The sequence below is a fragment of the Protopterus annectens genome, chromosome 1.part0 (genome assembly GCF_019279795.1).
Source record: "Protopterus annectens isolate FY-2018-M chromosome 1.part0, PAN1.0, whole genome shotgun sequence".
NCBI lineage: Eukaryota > Metazoa > Chordata > Ceratodontiformes > Protopteridae > Protopterus > Protopterus annectens.
In genome coordinates, this window is record NC_056725.1 from 1,180,818,623 (window position 1) to 1,180,842,550 (window position 23,928).

The following is a 23,928-nucleotide window of genomic DNA, read 5'->3' on the forward strand; positions in this document are numbered from 1 at the left end:
CACCTGCTATACAGGCTTAATTACACGATGAACTTGTAAACCAAATTCTTCATGCAAATCTTAATAACAGTACTAATATTACGTCTTCTTTGTCTTTGGAATATCTTGCCAATGAAATGTGAACATCACCTATTTAAAATGGGATTTGACCGAAACTAAGAACTTAAATTATGGCTTTTAGTTTCAGGTGTATTTATTATAGCTGACTCAGTACAAGGGTGGGGACTCTCTCAAGTGAGCTGTTAGTGATGACTTTAAGCACTATTGCTTGTGAAACCATCGTGTGCCTGCCTAACTCACATAAAATGCTTTTAGTCATGCTAGCTTTATTGTTTACTTGTCAGCTTTACAACGTAGTATAAAATGGATATAGAAGCACAAAGAATGACTGTTCTTACAGTGTGACATCACATGCATGTACTATTTTTGAACTGGCCTGTTTTTGGCATGCATTAATTTAAACTGTATGTTTTCTAATAAAAGAAGAAAAGTACACAGTGTTGTCAAATAAAGAGCTGATTTTGTACACATAAGATTAACTATATAAATATTTGTGCTTTCAAATATGTTATCTTGTAATACAAAAAAAATGCTTTCAGTGTATGTTTTTTGTAACATTATTAAATCTGATCTGAAGATTTTCAGAAATTAATAAAGGAGAAACAACTGAAGTCACATGCTTTAGGGATAGGTAACAGAGAAAGATCATGACTTAAGATTTTACAAGGGGGAAAACACATGCATTGTCTCCATTGTAAGGCATCTTGAGAACTGTAGTTTTTTTATGAAAAATAAGCCTCATTTATTAATTTCTGACTGCTTGATAGTGCAGTACCTGCCTCAGGCGATGCAGTGCTTTCACACCTGTCCCTCTTCTGTCTTTTAGTGTGTACATTCCCAATGTTGGGAGCCTTCACTTATGCAACATAACCACCATTCCCACTGCAGGCTTGTTAAAATGTAAAATAAGTAAATAAATAAATCAAAATAAATATATTGTAACCTCTTAGTCATTGCTAAAATCCTGTCGAAAACTGATAGAAAGACCTGAGCTCCTGTAGTGAAGCACCTTACAGTACAAGAAAGCAATAGCTGGTATTGTACTAACCAACCAAAAAACAGCTAATTTCAAACCATAAACCAGGAAACAAACCCATCAAATAAACTCCAGCAAAACTTTAATATATATGATTGCTTTTGCCATGCATTTGTTTTGTGTGACAGATCTGTCTCCCTAGAGTCCGCAGTCCCTATCACTCCACTGCAGTTCTGCCCGGATCTTTGCTACTACCCCTAAGTACCGCATTCAACAATAGAGCGTGAGAGTGATGATAAAGCTTGCTTATTTTCCTACTTCATTCATCTTCAGACTTCTGCAGTTTCCCCATCCAAATTACGCAATCCTATGATATTTTTTTTCTTTTCCACTGGAGCTAAGCAGCTGCACTGTAGATCATAGTCCAGATTTGGTGCCTGCAGCCTCAGGTTGGTATCGAACACAGTTAGGTTGAAATGGAATCCTCCCTACACTGATACCCATTCTTCTGGTCACTGTGTCTAAGATAACAGTTCCCTTACGTCCTACACTCTGCTATCAGCTAGCCAGCTCTCTGCCCAGTTCACCATACTGGGTCTGTCCTCAAAGTCCTTTAGTTTTATGTGCAAACACCATTTACTGCACGGTGCTAAGACTGGCTGAAGTTCACCTGCACTACAGCTACCAGAGTCTACTAACCAAACTTAGTATTGATTTATGTTTTATTTCTCTGTATCTTATTTTTACTATTTGTCATGTGTTTAATTTCATAGGTACAGAAATGGAGACTGATGTGCTTGCTGATTGACGTATTGTGTATGTTGTAAATGTGAAAATGTGTTGTACTACTGTAATCCCAACTCTCTGAAATCTTTACTGAGCATTTACTCAAGTTATTTTATGGTAACTTGATTTCATTGTATTAATGTACATATTTTTGTCTTATCTTGTTTTCATCTCTGGGTTGAGACTGAAAATGGTCTGCCGAGACCACAGCTTTACCCAGATAAACACATTCAAATAAAATTAAATAAAATAATAAAATAAATGACTGGACTATGATGGATGGATTGCTAAGGTACCTACTGTGTGAATTTATGCTATTACCCACTGACTAGGCAGTGTTTATGAACTATCACCTTAACCTTTCCTTGAATGAATGACAGTCTGCCCTGTACACTGTCTTCTGCATAGAGTCCACTAAAGCCAGCCACCAGTCCTCAGGCATAACTTTGAACCACAGTGGGCATCTTATGAAATTATACAGTAATTAAATCAGTAGCCATGACAGTGTTTTACCACCCATGACAGCCTTTCTGATTCTTCTGTGTTACTGGTAAATCCTCGGGTTGCTTACTATGCCTTATCCATACATATCATAGGAGTCTGCCTTTAACATCACACATATTTCCTTCCCCCAGTAATACATTTACATTTAGTTCTAGTTACTGTAATAGAATGTTATCATCCTTGTATTCCACTTCATTGGAAGCTGCCACCCCTTTCTTTCCTGAGATGCTTGTCCTTTGCTACTTCAACATCACTTCTTAATAATTTTATAATTTTCCTCCCTTTTACTTCTCATTTGCCTACCTATACAGCTTTCATTTTATCTTCTTATCATCTCCTATCATTAAGTTTCAGTTCTGCAGTATACATGCTATTTTTACATTTCTTTCTCTCTTTTTTTTTTTACCTTCATTTTCCATATCACTTTTTGTTAATGAGATCAAATTTCATCAGATCCTTACATCCCTCTATAATATTTTTTTTAGCTTCATCACACAAACTAGCAATAAGTTACTGTTTTCAGAGTGTGGCCTTGGAACTTTGATCTGATAAGTAATATGGTCAGTCATGCAACAAGCAAATGGAAACTACAGGAATTAAAACCAGAAATGCAAGATACAGCAGTTACAGTGCTATGCATATTCCTGTTCCTTGAGCTTCCCATTAGATTTTAATCTACCCAGATGTAGTCTATCAGCTGTCTTCTAATTGTACTTTCTTTGTCTATATCTGGGGTAATAAAAGTTCTGTTCCATGGACACCGAGTTTATGCTCTCTTACCCATGATGCACCTTCACTAGTGCCATAGTTATGATGACTAGATCAAGGAAGTTACTGTTCCTGAGTAAACTTTTCAGCTTTAGTAAAATAATCAGATATAAAATGTAAATATTTATTGGCCTGGTCTGGATGGGTCTTACCAAATGATCTAAACTTTTATTTGGCACTGTTTGCTGCATTAATCAGTAACCAATGAGTGTGTTATTTGCAGGGGTGAAATGTTGGGTACTTCCTCCTGTGCCCCTGCAGGGAAATCTTAAAAAGATAGTGCTTGGGTTGTAAATTCTTCATTTGGACCTATGCACAATGTGATAAAAACACATATCTAAATCAGAGGAATAGCTAGGGTGGGGTGATGGGGAGTGACTGTCCTGGGCCCAAGGTGTTAGGGAGCATGATTTACAAATGCCGATAGAGTAGTACTGTGATACTGGCATTCAGAAATAAATTTCAATAATGTATTTGCAATTAACTCAATAAGGCAAGCAGAACTTCTTTTCAGATCTGATCAGAGGTCATTTTTTTTTTGTTTTTTGTTTTTTGTTTTTGCTCTGCTCCTGAACTGGACTCTAAATAAGCTAGCTCTGACTCTGATGTGGATATATATTGTATAAAGTTTTATTAGTCTACACTCTTCATAGGTTCATAGGTAAGTAGTAGGCCAGCTGTCCTGCAGGGCCATTTTAAGCCTATCCAGTTTCCCTTTTTGTGCTTGAATTAACCTATTCCATTTAGTTAGAGAATGGCCTTATGCATCCCATGGTCAGTAATTATACATTGACCCTAATAAGAATAACTGGGATCACACCATAGATAATTTGAGGGAACCAATGCATCGGATAAAGCATTTAGGAGCTGCCAGTGTTCATCGCTACTACAGTGGGCAGTCCTGATGTAAATTTTCTGTTTCCCACCCATAGATTGATGTTGCTCTTGAATATTGACAAGGATGAACTTTTCTTTTATGTGGATGGGGAGTCTGTTCCAGAGCAGCAGTGGCCTCTGAGAGATAAACCCGTCACACCAAACCATTCTGTTGATGTTGTAGAAGAGGTTTAGAGCTCTAGACCACATATTTGTGGGCCACTTGATTTGCTGTTGTAGAATAAATCCATCAGTATTGAGTCGGAGATTGCCTTGCATCCAGACCCAGATCATGGTCAAGTGAGGCACTAGGCATGGTAATGGATGAACCCCCCCCCCTACAGTACCCCTTTAAGCCCCTCAGCCATTCCAGTGTCCAATTACTTGACTATTTCTCACCAGTTACCATAAACACTGTTAAAACCAGCCAGTTTGCATATTATTTTTGTTTTTATTTCTACAGTGATTAGAGATCTTTAAAACTTTTATTTCAAATTTTATTGCACAAACACTGATAGACATTTGCTAAACAAAACAGTACAGTCATGCAATGAAAACAGTCTAAGTATGAACAGTAAACTTTAATGCCCTTGAAACTCACATTCAAGAAAATGGATTTGGCTAGTGGCAGATTACGTTTACCTCTGGGCTGTTTTCAAACCATACGCCCCTTGTACACATTTTTTTGATGATGCATACATGCATGTGTTCTTTGAGGCACCATCCTGATTGAATTACATTCAATTCTTTGTATAATACAGCACCACTTGTTACAGGTTTGAACATTTTTCCATTAAGCAATGAAAACTTCCCATTAGAGAACATTTTCACCACAAAAGGCTACTCAAACTGCTGTTATTAAAATCCACCAATATCAGTCAATATACACAATCTCTGAAGAAGTAAAATTCATCTGAATAATTCCACATTAAATACACCTGTAACTAAAGAAGAGGTTGCTGCTGGCAAACAACTTTACATTCCAGTGTTTCATGTACAAATTCAATGCCTGCTGCCCTTGAAGAATAAACTGGCCATGTTATATAAAAAAAATTGGTAAGCTGGTAATGTTGCAATAGGGAATGGCTGTCAAACTGGCAACATTTTCAATAATACCAGGCATCTCATCTAAATGAGGACATGCTCAGGCGTGCAGCACCCCGTCATCCCTTAACGAAGGCAGTGCAATATCAGCAGTCTATGTACATGGTTGGGAGTAGAACCCACAGTCTTCTGCACAAAAGATGAGTATGCTACCTGTTGTACTACTAATATTGCTTCTAAAATTTATACCACAAACACTGATGATGGCCATTTGCTAACATGAGCAACTGTAAGCCTCTCTTCACTTGAAATCAACATTCCTGGAAACTGCACAGCACAGAAGCTCAACAGTCCTTGAAAATGCACAGAAGCTCAACACTGTTTGTAAATTCACAGAAAATTAATTTTTTTTGAAAACGCACTTACAACTCAGCAGTCCTTGCTGATGATAGTCTAAGTTTAGCAATTGTTTAGAAGACTGAGGCTCTAGGGTCATGTAATGAGGGTATAGAGTTTGAGCCTGAATGAGTTAACCAACCTACCATTCCTATATGATGCATGCAGAGTTTATTCTTAAAGAAGAAATGCAAGTTTTAGGTTTTTGTGGCAGCCCCCCCCACCCTCAAGCTAGTGGACCCTAGGAAACTGACGGTCTATATTGCATAGTATTGAATCTGGCTCTGCTTGCATGCCAGACACAGGTCATCTGTTAGTAGCCTGTAGGATACCGAGTATAGTGACAGGGTTTTGAGGCAGTCCGTGTAGGACATGTTTTTAGGCCTTGTTACATGTGTCTGGACAGGTACATGCCAAAGGGGGCATTATATTCAATGACTGGCCTAATGAGGGCTGAGTAAAGGGGGAAGTGACATCCCTAGATCTAGAAAATATCCCTTTGTTTATAAGTTGTGCAGTATAGAACAACTTTCTTACAACAGTGGAAATTGTGCTCAAATTTAGGTTACTGTCTATGTAAGTTCCCAAATTCCAAACAATTGGGTCAAATCTTAGGGATGTATTGTCAATGTGTTAGCTTCCTGGGAAGATGGCTTCCCAAAGGATACAATAATGCATTTTTCGGTATTTGGGCATTTTGTTTCAGTTCTTGATTTTGGCATCAGTTATTTATTTGGGAGAAACCTTCCTGTAGGATGGCTGAGTCATCAAGGATTTCAATGACTGCTCCTAGCTTGCAGTCATCTGCAAACTTAGTCAGCTAGAGCCATTTAGTATTGGCTTTTATTTCTAAAGAGTAGATGTCAAACAGGAGAGGTCCCAGCACAGAACTGTGGGGAACTCCACAAGTGAGTGATCTCTTTGTGAAGGTAACTTCCCCTATTTTGATTATCTGCATCCCATCTGTGAGCTAGCGGCAATCTAATGGGTGACATAGCTGTTAGATTGCAGTCATCTGCACACTTTGTCAGACAGAGTCCTTTGGTATTGGCATTTACTTTAGAAAAATAGATGCCAAGCAGAAGATGTCCCACCACAGAACCATGGTGACTTGTCTCTCTTGGTGGATGTAACTTCTCCTATTTTGATTTCATGTGTCCTGTCTGTAAGCCAGCTGGGGATCTAATGGGCAACATAGGGTTTATTCCCAGTTTATTTAGCTGTGCACACTTACAAGAGCGCTGTGTTTTTAAACAACTCCCCCCCACACACATGTTTCCCCTTTCTCACAGACTGATATATTTACTTTGTATAAAATAAGCTGTTTGCCCTCAGAGCTCTCTATAGAGTTTTAAGCCATTTGTAATCAAAGGTGCATGTAAGAATTCAACTATTCTTGACGCGCACTGACCTGTGTAGGATTCCTAGAACTGATTTTTTTGGCGATATTTGTCCCCTGCTCTGTGTCGTGGTTCAACCCACTCCATTCGCCCTCGCTACGCTTGGGCTCACTCCACTCCCCTACCCTATCCCCCATTCTCACTCCCCCTCAGTCCCTCCCTTCCACCCCTCCCCTCCAATCAAACACTCTCAGTCAAACCACATACTTTTAGCTAATTTTAATTTATTAAACCCAATCATACCTACAGATCCTTTGCACCCTTTCCGACCTCCCCCTCCTGCCTCCTTAAACCCTCCCTTCCTTTTCTACTTCTACTGCCCACTACCCCAACTAACAAACCTTACTTGTACCAGCTCTCTCTCTCCATTCAACTAGTAGCATTGTGAATCTATATTCACCAAAGCAACACCATTAACATATACTCTGCTATTCCTGGCGTACTACCTATATCTCTAACCCCATTTGTCCAAACTTTAATATTCACTACTCATTCCACATTTCTAAAAATCCCTAGTCACTAATATTCTTTCTATGTTTATCTAGATAATAGCTCTCCATCTATAGTCTACTCTACTTCCACCCCTCCTGTTTAATTTTCCATCATGCCTGTCTACAACCTGTTTCCATTCATCCTCTCTACCTGTACCATTATTCTCTTATATAACCTCTCCCCCGACAATATTCAATTAACACCCCACCGCCTGTTGCCAATCTCCATCTATCTTGTAGTTATTCCACAATTCCCATATTCATTTCTGTTAGCCTCATCTACCCCTTCCACAACACTCCAACTTCCTAGAATAAAATGTCCTCCTTGTTTCTCATTCCCCTCTAAACGTAATGTGAAGCATTATTTATTTATTTTCCCTTCTCACAACTCTTTTCCTACTCACTCTATCCTCCTCCAATCTGGAGACATCCATCCAAACACTAGACCTGATAACCCGTCTTCCTCTGCCTCTTTGCCTTTGCACCCTACCTCTTCTCAGCCTTACATTCCCACAAAACACCTTTCTCTGTATTCCATGAACATCAGAAGTATATTCAACAAAGTCAATGAATTCCATGACTGGATGTCCTATCACTCTCCTGAGATCATAACTCTCTGTGAAACTTGGCTGAAACCCCAGATTCCTGACAAAGACTTCCTACCCCCAGGATACAACTTCCAAAGACTTGATAGATCCAAAAAAAAAAGGTGGAGGAGTTGCTATCATGTTCTCTAACCACTTTACACTACCCCCTAGCTATCCCACCCTCCCTCTGCACCACCAGCTGAACTTATAATTGCTAACTGCAAAATTAATACCCACAACATAATCACCATAGCTGCAATTTACATGCCCCCTGGTGACAATATTCCTATACTAGGAAATATTCTCTCCTAGATCACTCAATACTTACCTAATGAAACTATAGTCTTAGGTGACATCACCATCAATTGGCTATCCCTCTCCTCAGATACTCCTTCCTCCTATATTAACTTACATGGCATCTCCAAATTAATCTCCACTCCTACACACACCAACAAATCTACTAATTATTTCTCTGTTCTTGACTGGATACTAGTCTCTCACCCCCGTAAGTATCACTTCCCAGAACTGCTGCCTGGTGCTGTCAGTGACCACTGTCCTGTCAAAGTCCTCAAATTGTCATCACATTGTGCTACACCGCATAAGTTCATATCTTGTCACAAACTGTCCAATTTTGACTTTGATTAGCTAAGCTACCTTCTCTCAGTCATTAACTGGTCCTTCCTCAGACACCTACCCCTAGATGATGCCGTACAAAACCTCAAGTCAATATTCCTTAACATACTCAACTCCCTCACTCCCTTGTGCACTGTTAGAGTCAAATCTATTATATCCACCTGCCTTACACATACAACCCACTCCTTAATGGGAAAAAGAGACAAAGCTTGGAAACTCTGGTCCAAAACCAAACTCCCCTCCTATCTCCAGCACTATAAAGAAATCTGCAACCTTACTAAAAAAAATCTATCTATAATAACAGGAAGAACTTCTATAACTACCCTCCAACTGCACACTTAGCTAACCCAAAGAAATTCTGGCATGCTGTCAACCAAATTCTACATCCAGGTAACCCATCATCTCAACAACCATGCCCCAATAGCTCACCCACTGAAACTGCTACTAGTTTCAGTTCTTATTTCATCAACACTATCAGCAAATTAAGCAAAGCAAAACTTTATTTTCATTCAGACCATACAACCAAAAAGTGAACAGCTGAATAAAATTACATTCCATCAAACTCACTGATACACAACACAGACCATTACAACAAAAACACAAGCACTTAAATCACATAAACAATGTCAAAGGAAAAATATACTTTAAAAATGATCAAAACACGGTAGGTTCAGGTTAAGGCACTTTAATCTTGCAGCAAGGAGACAAAAATGTGTTAATACAGAGTTTGTCTAACTAGAAACAGGAAATGCTAACATTTTTATACACTTTCTAATAAGACATTGCCTACCAAGCTGACATAGTGAATCACAAGTTTTGTCATCATCATTTAGTAATAATTGTTTTTACAATATTCTGCTGGTATCATCAATTTTTGTGAGAAACTTTCTAAGAAAAACAACGTGGCCTTGGCTACCACCGGTTAGATATATGCAATGTTACCATTCAAGGTACTATGGCTAATTCAAGCACAAAGCAAGTATAGATTGCAGTTCATTTTCTCTAACAATCCTTTGTCTATGTTATCTCTAAACTTCTGCAGCTGCACATGTTCTCGTGCTTCGAACAGAGCTGATTGTTTGAAATCATTACATTTACAGAATATATCATTGTTCATTCATTTCTCCTGACCTAGAAGATAATCACCTGCTTCTCAAGTAAATTTCCAAAAGCCATAAACATGAATACTGCTGTGCTAGCAATTACTAGGTCAGAGGGCATCTTGCAAGTTTCAGAAAGCACACTGCAGTTTCAAAAAGCATCTTTTCAGCCTCATATGAAACTCAACTGTACATATAACAGTGCATATAAAATAGAATGAAAAACGTGTTAACTTATTTAGTTTCTAATTAGCATTAAGCATACACACATTAATACATATTTTTCTGACATTTCCCCGCGATAATATTTTTTAATTCTATTTTCAAAAAGATAAACAGTTTGCTTCTTTTCCTAACCTCTTCCATTCAGGATTTTCAGTTAAGAAAGTAATTCAGTTTAAACTTATGAAAGTGTTTCACATTCTAACAATTCTTCAAGCTCAGTACCTTGATACATAGTCTCAGAAACTGATATATCTATAAAGTCTTTGATTAACGTTTTCATGCAGGGGATACCACAACAAATACAAGCTCCTATTAGGAGTAATCCCACACAAATGGCAATCAGGATGTTCATTAGGATGGAACCCCACCCCCAAACAAATTCTGGAAAAAGTCCATCAGAGGATTTGGGCCTGGTTTGGTCATGGCCGACACTTGCTGTATCACCTCAAGGTGGTCATTTATCTTGTGTTGATGATCTGGTATATACGCACAGCACTCTTCTTTGATTAAAGCGCACGTACCACCTATCGCCGCTAGGGTGAAGTCAAGAGCCATTCGGTTCTAGAGCACTACAGTTCTCATAGCATTCAGTTCATCAGTTATCAGTTCAAGAGCAGAAAAAGTTGCATTACTCATTACTTCGAGAAGTTTAGACAGTTTTCCCAGCTCCCAAATTAATTTTACTGCGCCATATGCAGGTAATATGCCTGCCCACTATATAACAGCATCACTCAAGTCCATGTGCGTCAGTTTGGTACCCACAGTATGATGGTCTTTCCAGCCCGCCTCGATCTGTCCCACTGGATTTTCAGGCTTTCTGACAGCTTTCTTGGCCACATCTTGGGTATTCTGAATATTTCCCTGAGGCAAAATTGCAGTGTGTCGTATGGCCGGGACCAGGTACCCCAAAAAACATCTGCCGGCCCAATTCTCATGTAACCATTTATATGCTTTTTTATCACATACAAAATAACAATCCTCTACCTTAGTAGTTACTTTGTTACGAAATGGCTGCCCTGCATGAAACATTTTCCTATCTATTACAGATAGTTGTTTAAAAAGTACAGGATTACGTTGCACTTGATCAATAGTCTTATGCATAGATTCAAGAAATGAGTCATAATTTGAACTACAAGTTCCACCCATTTTGTTTGCTTTGGTATAACATTTGTAATGTACAGTCACATTGCATTTGCTCCAACCCACTTGGATTGTGTCATTCTTATAAAAACATACAATTCCCTTTTGTGTCACAGGCAAATACAGTGCTACCTTATCATATGCTTTAATAGATACTGTATCATAAAACAAATTTTCCCAGGTCTCATTGACCCCATAGGGGGACTGCCATCATTAATAACCCCCCGTATGCTGTTGGTATGGCTGTACAAATCCAGCAGTTCGAAGCATTAAAAGTCTCTGCATACACACGTGTAATTGTCTGATGAGTGTTAAAGTTTGGGTGCCCGTTCGGCTCATTACATTTAATCAGTTCAACTTTTGTGGCAGGAAAAAGGAAAGGCCACAACAAAAAGAACAATGTTATCAGTATAGCTACCAGAATAATCATGCAAGTTTTCTGAGGTTGTTCTGTATCTCTGTTTGCTCTATATCTGGTCATTTTGTTCTCATTGTACAACAGTAACAAGGTTTTTGTCCAGTTCAAAGTTCTTAACCAGTTTACAGTGTGTCAAATGAATCCAGGACACTTGCTCCATGATCTTGACTGCAGTGGGTGTCGACAGTAGTACCTGGTATGGCCCTTCCCACTTCGGAGAACTCCAGTTTTTTCTCTTCACTATCTTCACCCAGACCCATGTGCCTGGGGCTACTGCTGCTTCCAATGGTTTCATTTGCTCTTTATCTGAAAGAGAATTTAACTGCAAAAGTTTGTTATTCAAAAATCGCCTCATATACCCTGCAAGTGAACTGTCAGCCTCCTGCTCTGCAGGCATGAGAGGTTTCCATTGAGGTATATAATATGCCCTCCCAAACAGAACTTCAAAAGGAGTTAACCCTTTTGCATTTGGAACAGTTCTCATGCTCAACAGTGCCAGAGGTAAACAGTGCACCCAGTTCTTTTGTGTCTCACTAATCAATTTTCTAAGCTTATTCTTCAACACCCCATTATGCCTCTCTACTAATCCTGCAGATTGGGGGTGGTATGCACAATGTTTTTTCAGAGATATCCCGAAATAGCGACTAAGTTGTTGTATAGTTTGATTTACAAAGTGTGTGCCATTGTCACTATAAATCTTTTCCGGTATGCCAAATCTAGGAATAATTTCTTTAACAAGGACTTTTGCAACAGTAGCTGCATCTGGATTTTTAGTTGGAAAAGCTTCCACCCATTTGGAAAACATATCTATAATGACAAGGCAGTACTTCTTATTTTCACATTTGTTCAGTTCTATAAATTCCATACAAATAGTATGGAACGGATACGGTGATATAGGGAAACTCCCTTGCTTAGGTTTCAATGCCCCTTGTGCATGATGCTTGTTACAAACATGGCATGCTGCACAAAAATTGTTTGTATAATTTGTAAATCCATACGTTGTAAACACTCGATTCAATAACTGTACCATCCTCCCTGTTGAGACATGGCACTGCCCATGGCTCAACAAAGTTGCATATCTAAACAAGTTAGATGGTAAGATTGGTTTCTTTTCTTTGGCGATGTACAGTCCCTTCTCAAGGATTGCTCCTTGTTTTATCCACTTCTGTTTTTCTACATTCGTATTAAGTGTCTGCATTGTTTTTAACATTTCTAAGTCTAAAATCACAGATGGTTGTAATTCCTCACTTAAAAGAAAAACTTCTGAAGCTGAAGCTGCTTGTTTTGCAACTGTATCAGCCCTCGCATTACCTTTTGAAATTCTATCCTGTTGCTTGGTATGAACTACACATGTACAAATAGCTACTTTCTGAGGTAACTGAATAGAGTCTAACAAATCTAAAATAAATTGCACATGGTTAATTGGTTTACAAGTAGATGTTATCATCCCTCTATTTTTCCACTGCTGCGCAAAAACATGTACAGTAGAAAAAGCATACTGACTGTCAGTAAAAATGTTTACTTTCTTACCTTTTGCTAAGGTGCATGCCCTTGTCAAGGCAATCAATTATGCTGCTTGTGCAGATAAGTTGTGTGGTAAAGACTTCGCTTCTAAAATCTCGGTATCAGAAACTACTGCATACCCCACTAGAGTCTGTCCTATAGGACCCCTCCTGCATGAGCCGTCCACATAGTATGTCACCTCGGCATCCTCCAAAGGAACATCTGTAAGATCTTTTCTAGGTAGTGTCTTTTGCTCAATCTCCTGTAGGCAGCAGTGTGGTTTGCCATCTGCAGGGGTTGGGAGCAAGGTTGATGGATTCAAAGTTGTGCATTGTTCAGTTGTCATATGAGGTTGGCTCAACAGTATAGTCATACAGGAAAGATGTCTAGCAGGAGAAAGATATGCTACTTTTTCTTGCAGTAAAATAATCGCGACTGCATGAGGCACTCTCAGTGTGAGAGGGTGGAATAATACTACTGAGGCTGAAGTCTGCACTGCCATTGCAGCTGCGACTACTGCTTGTACACAGTGGGGCAAGGATCACGCCACTGGGTCTAGCTGTGATGAATAGTAAGCTATGGGGCGCTGTTTGTCCCCATGTTGTTGTGTTAACACTGATGTCACATAACCTTGCTTACAGTCTACAGTTTGGAAAAATCGCTTATGATAGTTTGGTAGTCCTAAAACTAAGGAAGAAGCTATCAGTTGTTTCAGTCTGCAGAAAGCTGATTCTGCTTCTGGTGTCCACTGTAATAAATCCTGTGCTGCCATCGGCTTTTTGAATATCAAGTTAGTCAGCGGAGCAGACTCCAAAGCATAGTTTGGTATCCAACTCCGACAAAAGTTAGTAGTACCCAGGAAGGACATCATTTCGTTCTTGGTAGTTGGTTTAGGTGCTTGTAATATTGCTATTTTCCTGTCTTCATCTAATATTCTACTTTCTTTGGCTATTACATATCCCAGGTATTTGACCTGTTTTTTCCAAAGTTGCAGTTTGTTTTTGTTTACCTTGTGTCCTTCAGCGGCTAAAAATTGTAATAATGCTTTGGTATCCTCTCTGCATTCTTGCTGGGTGGGGGCTGCCAGCAGAATGTCGTCTACGTAAAGTAAAATCTGACTACCTTTCGGTGGGATAAATCCCGCCAGGTTACTTGCCATTTCTTGTGCGAATATTGTTGGACTTTCACAATATCCCTGTGGTAGTCTCGTATATGTATACCGTTTCCCCTGAAATGTAAATGCAAACCAATGTTGGCTGTCTGGGTGTATCGGTATTGAGAAAAATGCATTGCTAATATCTACCACAGAAAAATACTTTTGTTGAGGTTTCAAATCATTCAATAAAGTGTGTGGATCTGGCACCGTTGGTGCCCTGGGTATAACTGCATCATTCACAGCTTGTAAATCTTGGACCATAAGCCATTCCCCATTTGCTTTCCTAACAGGAAATAAGGGTGTATTACACAGTGAATCAGGAGATTCTATTAAGACTCCTTCCTTAAGTAAGGCTGCTATTATAGGTTTGATTCCTATTTCTGCATCCTTTCTTAAGGGATACTGTCTCTTTTGAGGTCTAAATGCTGATTTTGGCGTAATAGTAACTGGTCCTGCTGTACGAATAAGTCCTACATTTGATTTCCCTGTTGACCAGAGAGTCTCTGGTATGTCTCGCAAGGCTCTTTCCTCTTCCTCTAGTAAGAGTGCTACTCAGCTATCCTCACTTGCCTGTGAGTGCACAGCTGGGTGTGTCTGTGTTATCCAATTCAATTTCTGCTTCTGTACTCCTTGTTCAGAGAGTTCTAACTCTGTCTGTTTTTCCCACCTTGTGACTTTTTCTCCTAGGTCTGTCCACTTCAAATTTCTATCTTTAGTTAAGCTTACATGTGGTAATCGATTAGATTTGTAAAGTGCTAGGAATTCCTGGGGCAATGAACAGCTTACTACACTGTTTCCTTCTGTGTCCCAGTACAAATTTTGTAATACTAACCTATTAGCATGGTTTCTAAACAGTTCTTGCTCATATTCCTTATCAGGTTCTGGTCTGTTACAGTAATATAGAGTGCAATGCAACAAATGCTGTTTATCAGTGTCAAGGGAGGGGGATTTACTGATGGCTACGTTCATCAGTTCTTCGGTTACTGCCCCAGGACCAGTCGTAACTAAGTCCTGGCTGTACCAATAAAATATTTCACCCTCTGGTCACACTACAAAAGTATCCATTTGTCACTGTGCTTCCATACCCTGCATAGTTTGAACTACGGCTATGCCAAATATCTGCATTAAGTCTCTGCCCAAGAGATTCACTGGGCATTTTGCAGAAACAACAATTTTCCTCTTCTGGGTCATCCCTGAAACAGGGTCAGTTATCGCTATGTTGTGGAAGAGTGGCTCTCGATACAGCTGTCCTTTAGCTGCTTTCACTAATATGTAATCCAGTGATTCTGAATTTTCTGGTAGTTTGGAAGGATGTATCAGGGTCCATGAAGCCCCTGAGTCACACAGGAATTTTACTTCTCTCCCCTCTACCAGAAGTGTAACTTCCGGTTTTGTGTCTGCTAAGTAGAGCTCTAAGCTCAATAATGCTAAGTCCAAAATTTCATTTTCTTCATTATCTATGAATTCATGTACATCCTCTATTCCTTCTGTCACATCCTCTACTCTTTCTACCACATTTGCATTTGTCTTTTCTTGTTTATTCCTATCCAGTGATTCTTGACTATCATATAGTCATTCCTCACCCTCCTTATCTTCCGTGGTTACCTTCTTATTTAGCCTGCAATCCCTTGCCAAATGTCCCTTTTTCCCGCATTTAAAACATTCACCCCTTTTCTTTCTTTCTTCAAAGTCCTCTGATCGTTTATCAGATTGTTTGCTTCCCCAGGTATTTTTCTTACCCTTCTTCCCAGTTTGTACTACAAAGACTTCTGATCCATTTTCTACTGCAAATACTTGAGTTTTCTTTTTCTTTTTGCTATTAAAATGCCTTTTGGCATGTCTTGCATATTCAAGTAATGACTGTAATCTACTTGTTCGATGATCTACCATGTGCTTTGTAATAAAGCTGCTAATGGGCGCAATACTGCCTTTTAAAAATGCATTCTTTAGCTGCTGCTCATATGGGGAATCATGTGTTTGATCTTCAGGTACCTGCATTCCACAATGGTTATTAAAACATTCTAATAATCTGGCATAATATATATCAACAGTTTCACCTTCTTGTTGTATGCATTGATTAATGCAAGTCCAATCAGTCCTAGGCTTCCATTTCTCAGAGATTCGGTCTGTCAGACCTTTCACTCTGTTGTCCAGCTCTGCGTTACTATGTGGGACTGGCCTAAGCTCTGCTTCATGGGGATTCCAGTTGCCACTGATCATGTGCCAGTCTGGACCTATGATTTGTCTAACCACTTTCTCTACTTCTTCTCCATTCAAATGGTAACCTAACTTCATGCCTTGTAAGTCTTCTAAGAATTTTCTAAAATTAACTTTTGGATGGGGAATTCCCTCTGTGGCTTTCCGGATGTCCTCCGGTGTCCACGGTCTATATACTAGAAGAGTCGGATCCTGTCCTGCCTGTCCTGCCTGTGGATTTGGTACTTCTATGAGTGGACATATCTCTTCCTCACTCATAGCTTGTGAATTTCTATTTATTTCATATAATTCAATATCCCCTCTCAAGTTGTGTGTTCGAGACCTGGTCTCGATAGGATCCCTGACAAACGGTTTTGATTTTGCAGGAACAACTGGGTATAGCGGAGGTGGATCAGCTTGTCCACTCGCTTCATATTCTGGTAAGGGAAGCGGAGGGGGAGGAGGAGGGGCTGTTGCTATTACCAAGTTATTATCTTCTTTATCTAAGAACATTGCTTTTGAATTTTTAATCTTTTGTTCCCTGCGGTTTGCTTCCTCAAGCCACCTGTGTGCCTGAGGGACTCCTAATTGTCGTTGCTTTTTTAGCTGACCTTTCACATCTATTTTAAGTTGTCTAACAAGTTTAATAAGTGAAGATTTGTCTAAATTACCATCAAATTTGTATTTATCAACCCATTTTGTATAATATTTGACATTATTGGCACGCTGTAATTGCATATATTTCGCGTCTTCAGTTAGGGGCGGGTCTCGGGAACTTTTCATGCACTGATTTCCCATGTTGCCTTAGCTAAGTTAGAAATTGTTACGTAACCCTTCTTATCACATGGTACCACGATTTTACACCTTTTCACAGTTTATCTAGAATAACTGCCTACCTATTCTGTTTCCCTGGTCTATGACAAGACAGCAATCTTTTTGTCCCTGATCTGCACATGCAAATCTCCCTGACAAAACAGTACTGTAACAAGTCCCTGATCTAAAACAGAAAAAAGGTAAATTCCTCCTTACCTGACCCTCCATGAGTTGATCCACCGGAACGCTGACTTGTCCTCCAATCCCAGATCAGAAACAGTGGCTGGCCTCTTTCGAATGACAATTCAGTCGAGGGTCTTTCAGAACAGAAGAGCCGATGTGGCCACTTCTCCATACAGGTACATGCCACCGGGCCTAATTCTGACCTGGGCCTAGAGTGAGAGGTACTTTTCTGTCCGAAGGACCAAACTGTCAAAGGAAAAATATACTTTAAAAATGATCAAAACATGGTAGTTTCAGGTTAAGGCACTTTAATCTTGCAGCAAGGAGACAAAAACGTGTTAATACAGAGTTTGTCTAACTAGAAACAGGAAATGCTAACATTTTTATACACTTTCTAATAAGACATTGCCTACCAAGCTGACGTAGTGAATCACAAGTTTTGTCATCATTATTTAGTAATAATTGTTTTTACAATATTCTGCTGGTATCATCAATTTTTGTGAGAAACTTCCTAAGAAAAACAACGTGGCCTTGGCTACCACCGGTTAGATATATGCAATGTTACCATTCAAGGTACTACGGCTAATTCAAGCACAAAGCAAGTATAGATTGCAGTTCATTTTCTCTAACAATCCTTTGTCTATGTTATCTCTAAACTTCTGCAGCTGCACATGTTCTCATGCTTCGAACAGAGCTGATTGTTTGAAATCATTACATTTACAGAATATATCATTGTTCATTCATTTCTCCTGACCTAGCAGATAATCACCTGCTTCTCAAGTAAATTTCCAAAAGCCATAAACATGAATATTGCTGTGCTAGCAATTACTAGGTCAGAGGGCATCTTACAAGTTTCAGAAAGCACACTGCAGTTTTAAAAAGCATCTTTTCAGTCTCATATGAAACTCAACTGTATATAAAACAGTGCATATAAAATAGAATGAAAAACGTGTTAACTTATTTAGTTTCTAATTAGCATTAAGCATACACACATTAATACATATTTTTCTGACAAACAACATACACACACATAACACAGAGTCTCAGCCAACCAAAGCTCCATCACCACACCAGCAAGACTCAGTCCAGTTTCACAGAGCCAACAAAACAGACATTCAAAAGTCTGGATCAGCACATATCCAAGCTGACAGTCGGGTCTTCACCATCTGGCCTCGTCCAGGTCAATGACCACAGTCTCCATGATCACAGTCCCCATCACCATCCACTCCTACACCAACTTTGTCTCCACCAGCTATGGTCCAGGTCCACCTTCACAAACCATCCGGATGTGGCACAAAACACTCCAATATCATCCAGCACCTGGTCCCTGCCATCCACTCCTCCTGGCTTGTCCCTCCATATACAGGCCTGAACAGATATAACCAGGCCAACCATTCTGCCACTACAACCACTCCATGTCACCTGAGCAAATCCCAACAGTCCACAGTCCAACCGATCCACTGATCCACTGATTGACTGACATCACGGCCACCTCCTCTCCAAACTCAACCACCAACAATGCAGAAAAATGGTCCAACTATGGAAAACAGCAACAAAACACAAAACAAACAATGGGAAACAAAGAGGCCACTGCTGCATAAGACACTGCTATCTGACACCAACTCCAACCCAATTGTATCTTTACAAATACAGGTCTCAGCTGTTTTCTTGTGGACAAGTTTGGAGAATACACATAATATGCCCTTTCAATTAACATATCCTGCTATGGAATACCAGTCTAGTTGCATATTTGTGCATTCATAAAATTAGTGAAGTTTATTCTTTCCAGTATCTCCGGTAAAGTAGAAAATCTTGGGTATTTTCTATACCATTTTTCAAAATAGCTCATCTTGAGCAGTTTCATATTTAGACAGACTTTTCTTCATTCTCATCTCTATTTTTTGCAGTTTTGTCAGTTTCCCTGAATATCTGGTTAAAGCTTCTTCTTTTTCCCTGCATTTTGTTATTTGAGCTAATATATTCCATCAATGTTTCATTTAGTTTAATCACCTCTGAGTACCTTTGATTTATTTTTTTACCTCTAAGTTACTGGAATCAATCTCTTGCACCAAAACTGAAGCTTGAACTGCTTTTTGCTGAACAGCAGCAGGATTCTTCACAGTCAATATTTTCTCTTCACTTTTTCTAGTTAATATTCTTTCAGGCTCTCTAAGTTTCTTCTTTGTTGGCATCCATGCAGTATACTTAGTAGTTAGTAACGGAATTTTACTAAATTATTAACTCTTATCTATCAGGTTCTTTTTTCCACTCTGGGAGAGCTGAAGTTAAGCTGTTGATCAGGCTTCAGCCATCTTGGAAATCCCTTTCCCTCTTTTATTTCTACCCTATTTTTAAATTTAGTTTTCATTTTATCTTACTCGCTAATTACCCCTTTTGAAGAACGTTTTGTCTTCACTAATAATTCTCAAATAATTTCTACAGTACATTCCTTGAATTCCTTTCTTTTAAGCAGATAGGTGAGAAAACACATCTGTCTCATTTTTACTTTATTACCCTGCATTTTTATCATAGTTTTATTGGTGTATAATCTGGTCATTTGATGTGTGTCATAATGAATGCATCTGCTCCTGTGAAATATTTCTGTCCAGTCAAGCCCACCTTAGAAAATAATATGTAAATTCTGAGTTCCTACCACTGAGTTAACATCTTCCATGCCAAATATTTAGACATATGGATGGTGCAGCATTAGTGTTGTCACCTCATAGCAAGAGGTTCTCTGGTTTGATTCTCAGCTAGGGTGCCTTCTGTGTGGAGTGTGCATGTCCTTCCTGTGTTTGTGTGGGTTTTCTCCAGGTGCAATGGTTTACTCCCACATTACAAAGACATGCATCAAGAATGTTTCTCCCTGGGCCTCCGCTGAAAATTGGCTTTGTTCCAAGTCGAACTTTCTTAGTAAACACATGTTAAATAAATAAATATTTTAATACATTTCTTCAGAAATCTACCCTTTTTTGTTATATCTTCCTTTATAGGTTCCACAGATACATCCTCACTATTGTAAATCAAGTTGCAGTTCCCACGTATAAGTAATATTCCCTTGCTGAAAGCTGATTATTTCTTCTAAAATATTCATAAGCTCCATAATAGCAGTTTTTGGTGGAATACAAATACAAGCTAGCATAATCCCCTGCCCTTGATAATAGCTCCTTGTGATAACAAGTCTACCATTACTTTATTTTTTCCCTCTTTTGTATCAGTGCCCCTCTAGAAATTGGTGTAATTACTTCCTTTATCCCTGATATTCTGCTGAATATACATCCTGCTATCCTTTATCTACAAAATTCACATACTCATTTCTCCCAAAATGAGTCTCCTGCAGCATTTCTGTTTGCACTCTGCAGCTATTAATATAACTTAATACTCTTTCATTTTTGTCTATACCTGTAAGGCCATTTACATTTTATGATAATTTACATTTTATGATAATAAGGATAGACAGGCTATTAAGATAAAAAGCTACTGTTCCCTCCTATTATAAATGATAGTTTTTGACTGCATATTTCCAACTGTTGTCTTTCATGCCAAGCCTAATGTTTGGAAGGTTCCTTTTTATATAGTTGTTTTTTCTCTTTTCCATTTGAACCTGTGTCACATTTTCAAACTTTGCTTTCATGAAAACCCTCACAAAAAATACATTTTAAGAACACCACATCTCCAATTAACTTATAAAAAAAGACATAAACTATATAGAATTTTAACAAATAAAGTTTAACCCTCTAGATAGGAACAACTCTCCCAAATTAGCAGGTGCACCCTTAGGGATTACCTACTCTAAAAGTAAGGTTACCTATGTTAAAATTAATGTTACAGCCTGTTTTCCCACTTACAATGATTGTTGTCTGTTTCTTTGTAGCTCTGCTCTCCTCCCAAATGTGAAAACAGATTGTATGCTTTCAGAAAACATTAACTTTTAGACATAAGAAAAAGTGCACTTACTATCTTAAATAAAGCTGAACTGTGTGATGTTCTATTAACTCATTCCCTCCAGTACAGCTCTTTTGAGTATGTACCTTTAACTCCCAGTGGGTATGGCTTCAACCTTTAAAAAATGAAGTTAGCACCTTACAGTTCTAACAAATAGTCATTGACATAGGTCAAATATCAATACAATTGTGTTTGCCATCACATATGCTTCAAGATAAAACATTCTGATACCTTGTATATAGCATGGTTTTGGAATTATTAATGCAAATATGAACAAGAAATATTTGACCTGGAGACATCACTCGGATGTAATAAGTTAAAAATGTTCAAACATTAAGGGTACTTGACAGGCTACCATATTAATTTCCCATAATTTCAACCCTTTATTTTTCACTGAACCACCCGCGGTAGTGGTGCTGCGGTAGCGTTGTCACCTCACAGCAAGACGTTGTCCCGTTTGATTCTCAGCTAGAGCGTCTCCTGTGTGGGGGCATGCGTGAATGGGCATACCTTCATTGAAGATTGTGCGTCAGGGCTGGTAACTCAGCACATAAAAATCCACTACCAAACATTAGCGGACTGGAGTTCCGCTGTGGCGACCCCTAACCGGGATAAGCCGAAAGACACAACAACATTTTTCACTGAACCACTTGCCTTTGTAGCTTTCATTTCTGCATTTCCCTCAGATAAGAATGCTTAGAACTCTCAAGATTAATTGCTTGCACCTGTAGATATCTCAGCACTAGAAAGAAAAGAAAAGAAAAAAACAGTTGATAACATGTACCTTTATTAATTTAACTCAGAACACAACGTACAGAATTCTCCTGGACAACTACCTTCAGCTGCAGACTTCATATCTTCCACTGAGAGCATTTGCTAATGAAAATAAAAGCAAGCTAATAGTTTTGCACATCCAAGAAACTTAAAAGTTTTCATGCCTTTCATAATTGTGTCTTATTTTTCAAGCCTATTTGCTTAAAAAATGTTTATAGCTTAAGCCAAGGACATTAATCTGAGCATTCACCCTTGTTTTTACATGGGAAATTATTGTCTTAATTGTACATGTAATAAAATCAGTACAGTTTTACATCCCCAGCAGCCTAAGATTGTGGCATTATATTTACTTAAATTTGCTTCCATCCAGTCATTTTATGTCATTAGTATTTTGTTATAGTTGTAGAGTAAAGTTGATATTTGTTCCAGCTAAAAATAGTACTTGTTTACCTTAGTATCTTTAACATATAGAGCAGTCACTGAAAAGACTTCTCCACATTTAAAATATCCCTGACAGCACACTGTGCAAAACTGCTTTACAATATAACATGCAGTTTATACAAATAATAAGAACAAAAACAGTTTATTTACACTACCTTCTTTTTCCCCTTTAGTATCCTTCTAAACATTAATAATATTTTGGGGTATATCCTTTACAATCCACCCAGAAGCTTAGCGAAGTCAGCAAAATTCCTGTCTTTCTCAGTTACTTTTTCTTGCAAAGCCATATTTCGTAAATATGATTGATGCTTTATTGTCTCCCATTTATTTGCTTATTTCATTGTTGCTGGACTTTTCATGATCATCTCCAGCTCCCAACACCAGGCTTTAGTTCAAGTCTAAGGTAATCCTGATTCTTCTAGTCATTTTCTATGCCTTTTCTGTCTCTCAAGCAATTTTCTTTGGACCACTTGAAATACGTTTCACTGGCAAGATCACTCTAAGAGCCTTACTGTCAGAAGATGATAAATAGAGTCCCCTTCTGCTTGTTGGCTCACTTTTTGTTGGATAAACTTGTTTATTGTTCTGCATCCACAAATGTCTTTCATGCTCCAAAAAAAATATTCTAAAGATAGTTGTATACAGAAGCTTACACTTGCCTCTCAACATTCCCTGATTGCTGGGATAAATATTCTTCTCTTCTGCCTCATGTAGAGTGACTAATCATTTTCCACAAACACTTTACCATCTCCAGTGCTAATACTTTTCCTTTCTGACACAGTTTTGTCAGGATCAACTCTTACAACTAGTATGATTGCACCATAGTAATATATTTTTACTAATACAGATTTTGGCTGTTTTCTTATGGCCAGGTTTATACCATACAAACTGACTGCCCTTTCAATTAACAACTCCTGCTGTAGAACACCAGTCCAGTTGCTTATTTGTGCTTTTATAAAATTAATACAGTCTGTTCCTTCCAGCTTCTCTGATGCAGCAGAAAATTTCAGGTTTTCTGTACATGCTCTGTCTTCTAGTTCCACCATTTTTGAAACAGCTGTTCTTGAGAAACCTTATGCCCAGATCACCTTTCCTTCATTTCCATCTCTGATTTTTGCAGTTTTATAAGTTTATCTGAATAGTTAAATTTTCCTCTATTTGTTCCTGCCTTTTCTTATTTGAGTTGATTCTTCCAGCAGTGTTTTCTCCTCACCTTTTCTAGTTGATTTTCTTTCAGGCTGTCTTATTTTTTTTCTTTGCTGGCATCCACACAGTGTACTTACTAAACAGTAACCAAATTTTACTAAAACTGTCAGAATTACTAGCACTTATCTCTTGCGTTCTTTTTTCAAATTGGGGCAGCTGATGTTAAGCTGTTGATAAGTGTGAAGCCATTTTATTTTTCTTCAAAATTACTGGAAACAATCTCTTGCACCAAAACAGAAGCTAAACAGCTGCAGAATTCTTCCTGGCCAATGTTTTTTCTTTACTTTTTCTGATTGATTTTCTTTCA